The following is an 11534-nucleotide window of genomic DNA, read 5'->3' as shown; positions in this document are numbered from 1 at the left end:
AAGTTGGAGATTTTGTCAGGCCATGTTATGCCCAGGATACAGAGGAGACCTTGAAGATGGAAACTGTTGTTTTCTTTCTTCCTTAGCACAAGGAGTCCATGTTTCACCAACAGAGAGCTAAGTACACATGTATACACACGTGTAGACATATACGAAGACATACACATATCTATGCACATACACACATGCATGCTCACACATACACACTTGTTCTTGTTGCTGTTTGTCCTTTGAATTTGAAGATGACCATGACATCACTGGTTGGTTTGGTTTCTGTGAACACGTGAATGGCTGATCAGGCCAATTTGTGCTTAGATCTGTCTATGCCAGTGGTTCTCAACTTTTTTGTACCAGGACCTGTTTGTAAACATCAGTGGCCAGTCCCAACCCATTGCCCCTCACTCTTGACCCACTGCCCCCAGACCCCAGCCCTGTAATGTTTGGGGCAAAGGGGAGGTGGGGTCCAAACAGTCCCTTGCAGGCTAGAACTCTGCCAGCCTGCAGGGGAAAAGCCACCATTTCCCCATGTTTTTTCTCCTTTAATGGGGAATCCATTCTTAAAGTTCATTGATCCATTTTTAAGGTTTGTTTGTGACCCTTTCATACATTCTTGTGACCCACTTTTGGGTCGCGACCTGCAGGTTGAGAAACACTGGTCTATGGCAGACTGAGCAAGAGATGCCTCTTTGGGTTGCTTGCTGCTGTTGTGAAATGTATGTTGTTTGTGCTTCTCCTCTGCCTCAGCAGTTCTCCGCTCATAGACAATATGGATGAGGCTTCACCAAGTGGAACGATCATGAGCGAGATCTTCCCAAGATTTTGGGTCAATGTTGAAATGTTTCAAGGATAACTTGAGGGAGCCCTTGAAGCATTTCTTCTGGAGAGCGCTTTCCCTCCTTTAGCTCACCATGAAAGATCTTTGGCAGTCGCTCATCTGACATCCTGGCAACACAGCCAGCCCATCTCAACTGTAATTTCATCAACAGAATGTGGATGCTTGGAATGGCTGCCCATGTAAGAACCTCAGTGTGTGGGACCTTGTCTTGCCATCTTATCCTCATCAGTTTCCCCAGACAGCCCATGTGAAAGTAGTTCAGCTTCATAGCATGGCATCTGTACATCATCCAAGTTTTGCATGCATACATCAGGATTGACAACACAGTAGCTCTGCAGATCTTCAGTTTTGTTTGTTGACTGATGCCTCTGGACTCCCACACATTTACATGTAGTTTGCTGAAGGCCATGGTTGCTTTAGCAATTCTGGCATTCGTTTCATCATTGATGTGAAGTGTATGTGACAGTGTACTGCTGAGATAGGTGAATTTGTCCACTGCCTGGAGGATTTGGCCATTCATTGTGATGGTAGGCTCTACATATGGCTTTCGTGGTGCAGGTTGGTGTATCACTTCTCTTCAGTTTGTGGCAGATTTGGTCTCACAACACTAAGACAGAAGTAGTCCATACTTCACTGCATGTTGGACTCAGATTTGGTATTCAGGGAACAGTCATTAGCAAACAGAAGATCACAATCACTTCCTGTAACTTTGTTTTCACCTGTAGTCTCCTTAGATTGAAGAGCTTGCTATCAGTCCAGTATCTGATAACAATCTGAGCGTCAGAGTCATGAACACCATCTGTAAGCACAGCAAAGAACATCATACTGAAGAGGGTTGGGGCTAACACACAGCCCTGCTCGACTCCATTGGCTCAGATGACTCACCGGCATCCACAATGAGAGCGAGCATGCTATCATGGCACTGCCAAATCATTGCAATGAATTTCTCCGGGCATCTAAATTTTGCCATGATCTTCCAAAGGGCCTCCCAGTTGACTGTATCAAATGCTTTTGTCAGGTCAATGAAAGTCATGTACAGGTTTCAGGAAAGGACACAGAACCGTAGACATAGTGTTTGCATCTTCTTATATACACATGCACACATATACACATGTAGACATGCATGCATACAGATACATATATAGACAGTCACACACTTAAACACATGCATACACATAAGTATGAACACATATATAAACGCATACACACATATGCACACATGCACAAACACATGCACACACACCTACACATATGTATACACACCTGTTCACACGCATACACAAACAGGTCACATACAAACACATATACAAAGACATATACACACATACACATAGATAGATAGATAGATAGATAGATAGATAGATATTGTATATGCATACATAGACATGTCCACACATGCATATACTGGCAGACCTAGGATTTTGAAGAAGAGGGTGTGGTGAGGTCGATCATCGAATATAAGACTAAAACATTTTTCTGTAGTTAAAAAGAAACTAGGGGCACCTATACATGTGCAGGCTGCTCCAATGTATTGTAATTACAGTGCTTCAGAGCAGACTCGAATAATTACCATGCTCCAGCAGATTCCAGCATCTTGTGTATTAGCATACCCATGCTGAAAAATGGTGGTGGGGGCATTGTAACTAAAGCTCGTTCGACAAGCTTTAGTTAAAGTGCCCCTGCCAACATTTTTCAGCATGGGAATGCTGATACATGAAATGCTCGGGGCATGTTAATTAGAGTGGCTCTTGGAGCAGCTCTAATTAAAACACCTCCCTCCACTACCAGAGCACACATATAAATGCCCAAGAAGCTTTACTACTATGCTAGGTGCCTAGGCTGTACTATTCAGTTGAAGTCTGAAGCAAAAAAAAAAAAAACAAAAAAAAAAAACATATAACTTCATTGGAAAGGAGTTAAAAACAAACAGTCTGCAGGGCTGTGAAATAGGGGTTTCCTGACCAGAAGCGGCTAACACAACAATTGCAAGACACAGGCTACCTTGGTTGGTAGAACATCAAGACCACTAAAAAGAAGAGAGGGTCATTAATACCTGTGGGGTGTAGAGGTTAGAGGGGATCAGGTACATAATGATAAGCTATGCAGTCAAGTAACTCCCTCAGCACTGCCTGACTAGAAATGCTGCTGCCACGCCAGGCACTTGGTTTTAAGCTTTGGGTGGACCAGAAATCAAAGCAGGTACAAGTGCACCCCCCTGGATCTGCCCCTGTATGTATTCATACACACATATATCTATGCTGGTTAGTCTATAAGTACAAATATACCCCGCCCTCTACTTGACTTCACACTAATATGTCTAACTATGTCTCCATATCAGCATGCAACTGGCAGCCTGGTGCCCCCAAAGCAGAGATGGCCCTCCTGCCCTGGCTGCTGCTTTTAGTGCTCTCAGGAATTGCTGGCCTGCCTGCACTGTACAGGGCTACTCAGCAAAGGCCATGAGATGTGGGCGACTCATCAAGTGCCAAGGCGGCTAGGGAGGAGGCATTCACATGGGGTATGACTCTGCAGTTGTGGAAGCAAGGCATGACACCTCTTGCTATGCAGGAGGTGTCCCTTTAGGAGCATCTCAGCCAGTCCAAACAATAATCCTCAAACAGGCTTGAGTGTCTGTGGCCCTGCTGCCTAGCTTTGCTCCCCTCAGGCATTCCTCATCACAGATACATGAATCCTTAGACCAACAAACAAATAAATAAGTAAATCAAACTGTCAACCTTTCTCCAGGCAGCAGGAGAGGGCCCTGTAACTCTGGCATTTCCTAGAAGTGCACCATTCTGGGTTGCAGTCTATTATCTGCCCACCAGCTGCTCCTTCCCCCAGCTTGAACTACTTGCCCTCTTCCTGCTTGGGCTTTTAATACCCAGTTTATCCCTTACAGCTGGGCTCCTATCCCAGGGCTGGCTGCCCTACTTAAAAGGTGAGACTGCCCCCTGTTACAGGTAGGTCAGAGGCTTCTCTGTAATTAGGCTAGCACTGGGAAGGCTCAGTATGTTCTTCCTGCAAGAGCCTTGCTAGTTCCCACTGCATTCCAGCAGCCACAGATTACAAGACCTGGAGGAAGAGTAATCAATTCATCTAACCCCATACATGATCTAGGCCAGAGACCTTTGCCCTGGCCTCCAGCATATACCTTATGACTGGGCCAGACTATCCCTCTTACAACAAGCCCCTGGTTTTGTTTAGCAGGTGCTACAACATGGAGAATCCACTACTGTTAAAGAACAAAGATATCTCCCCTGGAATAAAGCCAGCCTGGACTCCCCCGCCCCAGCTGGGTGCTGAGCTCAATGCATTCCCTTCTTAGCTCCCTTGACTCCAACTTCTTTCTGCCCTACCCTGGCAGGCTACACAGCTGATATATTTGAGGGCCCCCCCAGTCATAGCAGCCCTATATGTTCCCTGAAGGGTGATAAAGTGCAAGGAGGATGAGCCTCTGGGACTGACTGACTGGGAAGGTATACCTTGGTCACCCATGCATGCCAGGTATCACTTAGTGTGGTGTCCATCAGTACCTACCACTCTGTGCTCAGGTAGAAGCACAGCAGTGGAAGGACCTGGCCAGGTCATCCAGGATAGCCCCCTGCCATCACAGGTAACTCCATCATAGTATCCCATTCACAAACTGGGCAAACTCCATCTTAAAACCGCTTGGGTTCCCTATCCCATGAGTCTCACTGGGCTGTGGGGGGGTGTTCCAGAGCCTCGCTGCTCAATGCACAGGAACCTTCTTCAGGCCCCAATGTATTGATCACCAGTTTCTCTCCCTTTGTTTTATTCTTTCCCTGGTGTTTATGCCCCATGAGGGATGTATTTATAAATGGCAATCACATCCTCTTTCAGCTTTTGCTTTGCCTGATTAAACAAGCCCAGCTCTTTAAGGGTGCATCTACATTGCAATCCAAAGGTGTGACTGCAGTACATATAGACATACCCTTTAAACTATCTAGCTCAGGTCCCCATAGCAGTGGAGCTGCAGCAGTTTAATCCAGGTGTTTAATCCTGGTTCACCAGGGATTAAGCACCTGAGGATTTACCCCAGATCCCAGATAGGTTCTGCTGACCTCTGTGCTGTTGCACCTGCCCTGTTACCAGTACCAACACCAGTTAGCTAGCTTAAAAACTATCTTGGGTACTTCCTGTGTTTCCATCTCACCTGTGGATTACCATGTGAACTGAAGTTTAGGGCCAGATTCTATGCAATTTATTAGGCATGTAAATGGATTTAGGCACTTAAGTGCCATTCTGTTCCACTCCGCCAGAGTCCCTGAAAAAAAAACACACCCAAGTGGGATGTATTCATCACCTCTTCATTGTTTTTAATGACTCAGAATCATAAGCATAAAATCATACTGTGTTACAAAGCCAGATGCATTGATGGATTTTCAGGATTTGAGCAGGGTAGGACAGATCCCTGCTTAGGTGTCTACGCCCAGTTACGTGGCCAATAGGTGGGATGGAATCTGGCCCTTCATCTCCTCTCTTCCTGAGGCTCCCTGCTCATTCCTAGCAGCTCTTCTTCACACCTGTTCCAGGCTGCATTTATCTTTCATCCCAGGTGGCCAGGTGTGCTGCATTCCATGTGTGATCTCCCCAGGCCCTGCTGCCCTGGCACTGACACTTCTCAGCCTCCTGGCAGACATAACACTTAAGATGGAATTAACTACTTAATCACATCTTATCTTAAGTAGCAAACTGGTCACACATTCATGCACATGATCAGTGTTCCCAGCCTCAGGAGCACTGGGCACCCAGCTTGGCTTGCTATTTGCTGGTTGCAGGGGGAGCCCAGGATCATGATCCCAGGCTCCCCCTATACGGGCAATAGGATGCCATTGGGCTTGATCCCTGATTTCATAATCATAGGCCATGAGTAGGCGTGGCCTAGCAGGAGGTACAATTTGTGGGGACAACAAATCAGATTGCATCACACCTTGGACTGAACATTTGTCAGCAGCCTCAGGCACTGCTGGGAATACCTTGTCTGTTACCCTGCAGGTTTCCCCTTTGCCTGTTTCTCAGTCACATCATGTTGGTGGCTCACAGTCATCCTGGAACTGACTGACAAACACACCTAAGTCTTTCTTTCCCTGTCACTTCCAAGCTCCCAGCTTACTGAAGAAATTCATGTTATAATTCACTTGTGCATGACCCTACTTTGACCTATTACATTTCGCCCATTTCTTTCACTTCAGCTCTTTCACTTTACGCCTTGGTACTACACTGGTGCTCTGTGTCTCCCTTGAGGAAAGACCTCCCTCCAAGGGCCTGTGGCTCTTAGAAAGACTCAGAATCCCAGTTAATGAATCAGTGGCGTGCTTAACCAGCTGCCACTGGGGTGAGACAACCCTGAGCACTGAAGGTGCATCTTGGAATATGTCCCCAGCCCACCTCCCTGTCTGACTGGGCAGTGTCATCATCCCCATTTTACAGATGATGCTGTGTTGCTGGGAGCCTGCTGCAGGGTACTAAACCCAGGCAGCTCTGAAAGCCTTGGAAGTCACTTCAAATGCAACATTCAGAACAGCAGCTGCTCTGGGAGCTTGGGTGTACAAGCAGATGCACAGCCTTCATCTGCTTGTGAAAGAAACAATGGGAGGAACACAATAGTTTGTACTTGGTACATTTCAGCTATTGTGCAGTGAGATAGAGGAACTAGAAATAGGCAGCTTGTCTTTGGGAGGAAGCAACTGTCGCTTGGATCCAGTCTCTTGTGTTCCTGGCAGGAGCCTGATGTTTCTCAGCTCTCCTGACTGGAACCCACAGACAGCCCTTGCATCATCTGCAGGCCCTAGGAACAGATGATGCTGTCGCTCTCCTGGCTGCACCTGCTTTTCCAATAGTTCTCAGGGCTGGTCCTGCTCTCGCAGCCTGGAAGCCTTCCCCTTTTCTCCTCCTGACCTGGCTTGTCTGTCACTGTCAGCTAAACTATGGGGCTGCTTTGTTTCCTCCTGTGTTTTTCAATGAAGCTAAAAATACCCTGGCTGGTTTATTTAGCAACAACAGCTCCAGCTGAGCTGCTCCCCAGCAATCCCAACAGCCACGAATGGCCCAGCAGTCCACCCTGCCCCTCCTGTAGTGTGTGCTGCATGGCACCCAGCTTCTCTGGGGGTGGGTGCAGGGCACAGAGTCCTCCAGCTCCAAATCAGCATCCCCATGCCCTTCCCCTGTAGCTCCAGAGACCTAGCTGGGCTACTTTTGCCTCCTGTATCCCACACTCCCTGGGGGGCAGCATCCAGGTGCTCAGCATCACCCAGGATCTCTGTTTGCCAGCATTAAGGACTGAAGCAAGCAGAGTATGTGATACCCTCTGGCCAGAAAAGACACTTGCCACTTGCTGCTCCTGCAATGGCTGTGCTCAGGACTGGATTCTAGCATGGCCTGAGAGGGACTGGGACAGATGCTTTGAGCTGAGGGAGGGTGGGGGGAAGACTGTACAAACATACACCCAACGGGAGGTGCAGCAAGCCCCAGCAAAGCTGGGGGAGGAGCAGGCACATTAAATGCAGTTCCTCTCTGACCATGCCTACAGTCCCAAGAAAAAGCCTCCTCCTACTTCATCTGTAGGCTCCCTATACACATAGCTCTGTTTGTGCCTCTCAGCCCTGACCTGCAGCCCCCTGCTATCTCAGCACCTCCCTATCAGCCCAGAGACCTCATTCCCAACCTCCACTGCTCCTTACTATCTTAACCCTGAACTTCCCCCCCAGCTCTGCAGTTGCTCCCCAGTCCAAACCTCCAGACTCTTGCCCTCCAGACATTTGTGCACTAACCTCAAAGGCTTTACAGCCAACGCTTTCGCTGTTCACATCCTAACGCCTTCAGCTCAGACGGAGCCTGCTCTAGAAACACTACTGTGACCAGAATTAAACATCACTCGGGTCTCCGGTTTACAACTCGTGTCATGAGTAGGAAGCTCAGAGAACACATCATGAACTCAGCGCCTTGGCTTCAAATGGCTGCACTTGCATGGGGAAGTATTCCCCCAGCTCAGAAAGGAGCTGGTGGGGCTCTTTCACTCCTGTGCAGTGAGCATTACTAGACCTGTCTCAGGAGACTCCCTGTGGATACAGCATAGCTGTTGGCTGATTTACAGGAAAACCACCAGCCAAGTACCCCACCTTCCCACCCTAGGCTGTACCTGCCTCTGCCCTTACACCTGGCTGTAGTCAGAATCCAGACAGGACCTTGGAAGGTATGTGATGTTCCCAAAGCAGTCTGTACCCTCCTCAGGGCTGGCCCTGGTGAAAATGGGATTTTTTTTTTAAACATACATACATATCTAGATCTATATATAGTTATATATATACATCACCTAGCATAAACTTTCCATCACATATCCTAAACCACGTTAAGAAATTGTGCACCCATTACAATAAGCACACCTGCTCCCCTGCACCCCTGTGCACCCACCCGCTGCCCTTCCCTAACCCAGCCGCAGTCCCTTGGTCCAACCCCCAATTTGGGGTTTATATTTTCAGTTCATTCCCTGTCCTTGTTGCTGTCGATGTCGCTGTCACTTCTGCTGCTGCTGATCCTGTTGCTGTCTAGGACTGGAGTTCGCTCAGAAACATTTTAACATAGTCTGTTTCCTCAAGCTCTGTGTGTCTGTATATCAGTAGACTCCTGCATTGGGAGATGGGGCAGGAAGGCGGAAGCAACCATTTTACATGAAATGAGGCACAGGGAAGCCTGGGGCATTCCTACTCAGACTTTACAGACCCCAGGGTGAGCCCCACAACTACTGCCTGCCTTCCAGATGGGCCCAGATTTTGCTCTGGAGCAATCACAGCCTTGGGGAAGGGAGTGTGCTCTCTGCTTGAAAGGCGCTGGCACAGGCAAGCCCAGATCATTGTTTTAAGGTTTCCCTGCTGCAGCTGGCACTGGGCACTGCCACAGAGAGCAACGTGGAGGGAGCTCCCCTGTGCTCCAGCTCAGGCTTCCTCAGGCAGGAGGCTCTCCCAGCCCTTGTCCTTCACAGGATGTGACCTTTCTCCAGCCCCACACTCACGTCAGCCTCACACCCACCCCTGGCAGTTAGCATCTCCTCCCATCGCCTACTCCTGGGCTGTGCCCCTGTTCACACGCACGGAGTGAAAGCCACCGACAGCCATTGTCAGTGCTGAAAGGAAACCCCAGGGTAACAGCCCCCTCCGCTTACTGAAGCCTCAACACCAATGGAGCTCATCCAGGGGAATCCCCGCTGCCTGTACTGCGTGGAGGGACCCAGCTGCAATGGGGTAAGAGGTGTAGATCACATGCATCACAGCCCTGAGCTGAGGATCACCATGCTTCCCACAATCCTCCCCCTCCACACACGCATGCGCGCGCACACACACACCCCCACACGTGCGCGCGCGCACACACACACACACACACACACACATGCATGCACCCAGCATTCAGCCTGCTTTCTCAGCATGGCATGGCCTTGCCTGACTTAGCTGTGAGTGCTCAGGCAGCAGCTGCTGGTGGCCTCCGTTTCCTCTTCCTCATCTATCCGGCAGAGGTGATAGAGTTCCCTTGCCTCACGGGGAACAGGAGAGTAAATCCATAGAAAGGTGTGAGGCTTGCAGGATGAGGCTAGGGAAGAGCCTGTCTAGCCAGTAAATGCTTGGTAACAGATGGGCCCTGGTTACCACAATGGGGAAGCCAACAGACAGAGCTGGATGTCAGGCAGAGAGGGAATTTAGTCCACCTGTCTGCACAGATGGAGGATTTGTTGCTCCCAAGTCATCCCGGACAGATGCCTACACAGACTTTTCTTGTAAACTTCCCAGAGGACTCTGGGATCCATACTGAATGGGTTTCTCCATTCACTCCTTCGCAGGATGTCTGACATCTGGCAGGTGGTGACAGCCTCTACAGCAGCTCCTGTGACCCGTCATGACACTGCTCACCCTGCCTCAGCTTCTTTGGGGATCTTTAGTCACTCTTTGTATCAGGGCTTTCTACCCTCCAGAGAGCATCTCAACAAGCAAATGTCTCCATGCACCTCTAGACAGGACTCAGATAACTTACAGGACAGTCTCAAAGGAAACTAAGCATAAAGGTCCCCCACCCCAACTCCAACCTGCTGGCCCGTAGTGCCTTCTTGCTGATTCTCAAGGCTTTTCCTAGGATCCATCATAGGAAACCAGACAGACACTCTCCTGTAGCTCCTTCCTCCCAGCTGAGCTCACAAGTAAGGGTTCTAGCCAATAAAGACCACCTGGCAGGGGACCTGAGCTGTACTGGGGAAGCTGGGCCTGGCTTCTCGTGTAGAGCAGCCTGAGATCTTACATGGTGTCTTCCTGAGAAAGCAAGGAGCCCCACACCCAATTTTGTATGTAGGACCTACGCCACAAGGATGTGATTTTGGTCTCCTGATCCAAGCTCCCATGCAAGCTTTGATAACCATGGAATCATAGAACGAGAAGGGTGGAAGGCCCCTTAGAAGCCCACCTCATCCAACCCAGGTTCAGGGCAGGATCATCCCTGACAAGCCAGAATCCTGTCTTCAAACCAAAACCCTGAGTGAAACCAGTGCCTGGTGGAAGGGAACCCAGTCCAACCATTTCACTGCCTCCCTCCTATCAACAGACAGGGCCAGCTGGAAGGCAAGGTCCCTCTGACACTAAGTTCTAGTCTTGGCTATGTCTTACTCACTGCACAGTGTCAGCAGTCGCTGTGGCTCCCCACCTTCACAGGGCATCAACCTGCTGCAGAACTGCTAAGCCTTCAAGTCATGCCAAATGATAATCCTACACCTGTGACTCAGTGTCAGGGACTGAGCTGCTCCAAGAGCTGGGAAGGAAGCAGGCCAAGGGAGGGCTCTTTGGAGTGGAGACACCAGCAGACCAGTAATCCTGCTGCTGAAGTCACACCTGCTTGCTCGTCGCTAGTGAGTCAGTGTCCAGCAGCTCCGCCTGATTCCTGACACCACTGTGAGAGGCTGGGCAGAGCTGGGTTTGCTTTGTGTCTGCAACTGAGTGGATGTGGTAATGCTGCTGCTAGCTGGGCAGTGCCAGTGCCTGGCATATATTCACAGGAGGGTGCACTTTGGGCACAGCTCTGTGGAGGAAGTCTCTCTATCACACAGTCTAGAATTGGTGTTCTAGCACTCCCTTGGGCTTACTGTGGCCAGTAAGCCCCCTACCACCTACAGTGAAAAGGTGCCCCCCGCCACCTACAGTGGCATAATCAGCTTTGCCTACTGCCCTGGGGCATTCAACCTCTTCTGCCCACACCACAGGAACAGTGTGAATAAGAAGCCTGGATTGCTCCCCTTGAAGCTGGAGTAGGAGCTGGGCCAGGCCTTCCAGCTTGGTGACCACAAGCTATGGGATGGGGTGTCTCCATCTCCAGGACTGGTCTGTGTAACCTACAGCCAGCTAACACCAGGCAAGAAGGCTCTGTCCTGAGGTGGGGTAGCCCGAGAGCCTGGGGAATGAGACGACTCCATTGCAGGTTTGCAGGAACTCACTACCCCTTTGAGGAGGAAAGTTTAACTTGTTTTTGAACTGCTGGTTCTCCTTTTTTTCAGTTCCCAAAGCTGCTTTGCTCAAGTTGAATGAATGCATGTGAGACAGGCTGGGTAATGTCCCTTGGGCTGCACAGTGCCTTGCCCAAAAGACAGAGTCAATGTCTGAAGGATGACTCCTGCCCTGGCTCTGTTCTTTGCACAGCGTTTGGCGGTAAC

Source organism: Gavialis gangeticus, unplaced genomic scaffold, assembly GCF_001723915.1.
Source record: "Gavialis gangeticus isolate Ggan-Ray unplaced genomic scaffold, GavGan_comp1, whole genome shotgun sequence".
NCBI lineage: Eukaryota > Metazoa > Chordata > Crocodylia > Gavialidae > Gavialis > Gavialis gangeticus.
This window is presented reverse-complemented; position numbering follows the sequence as displayed.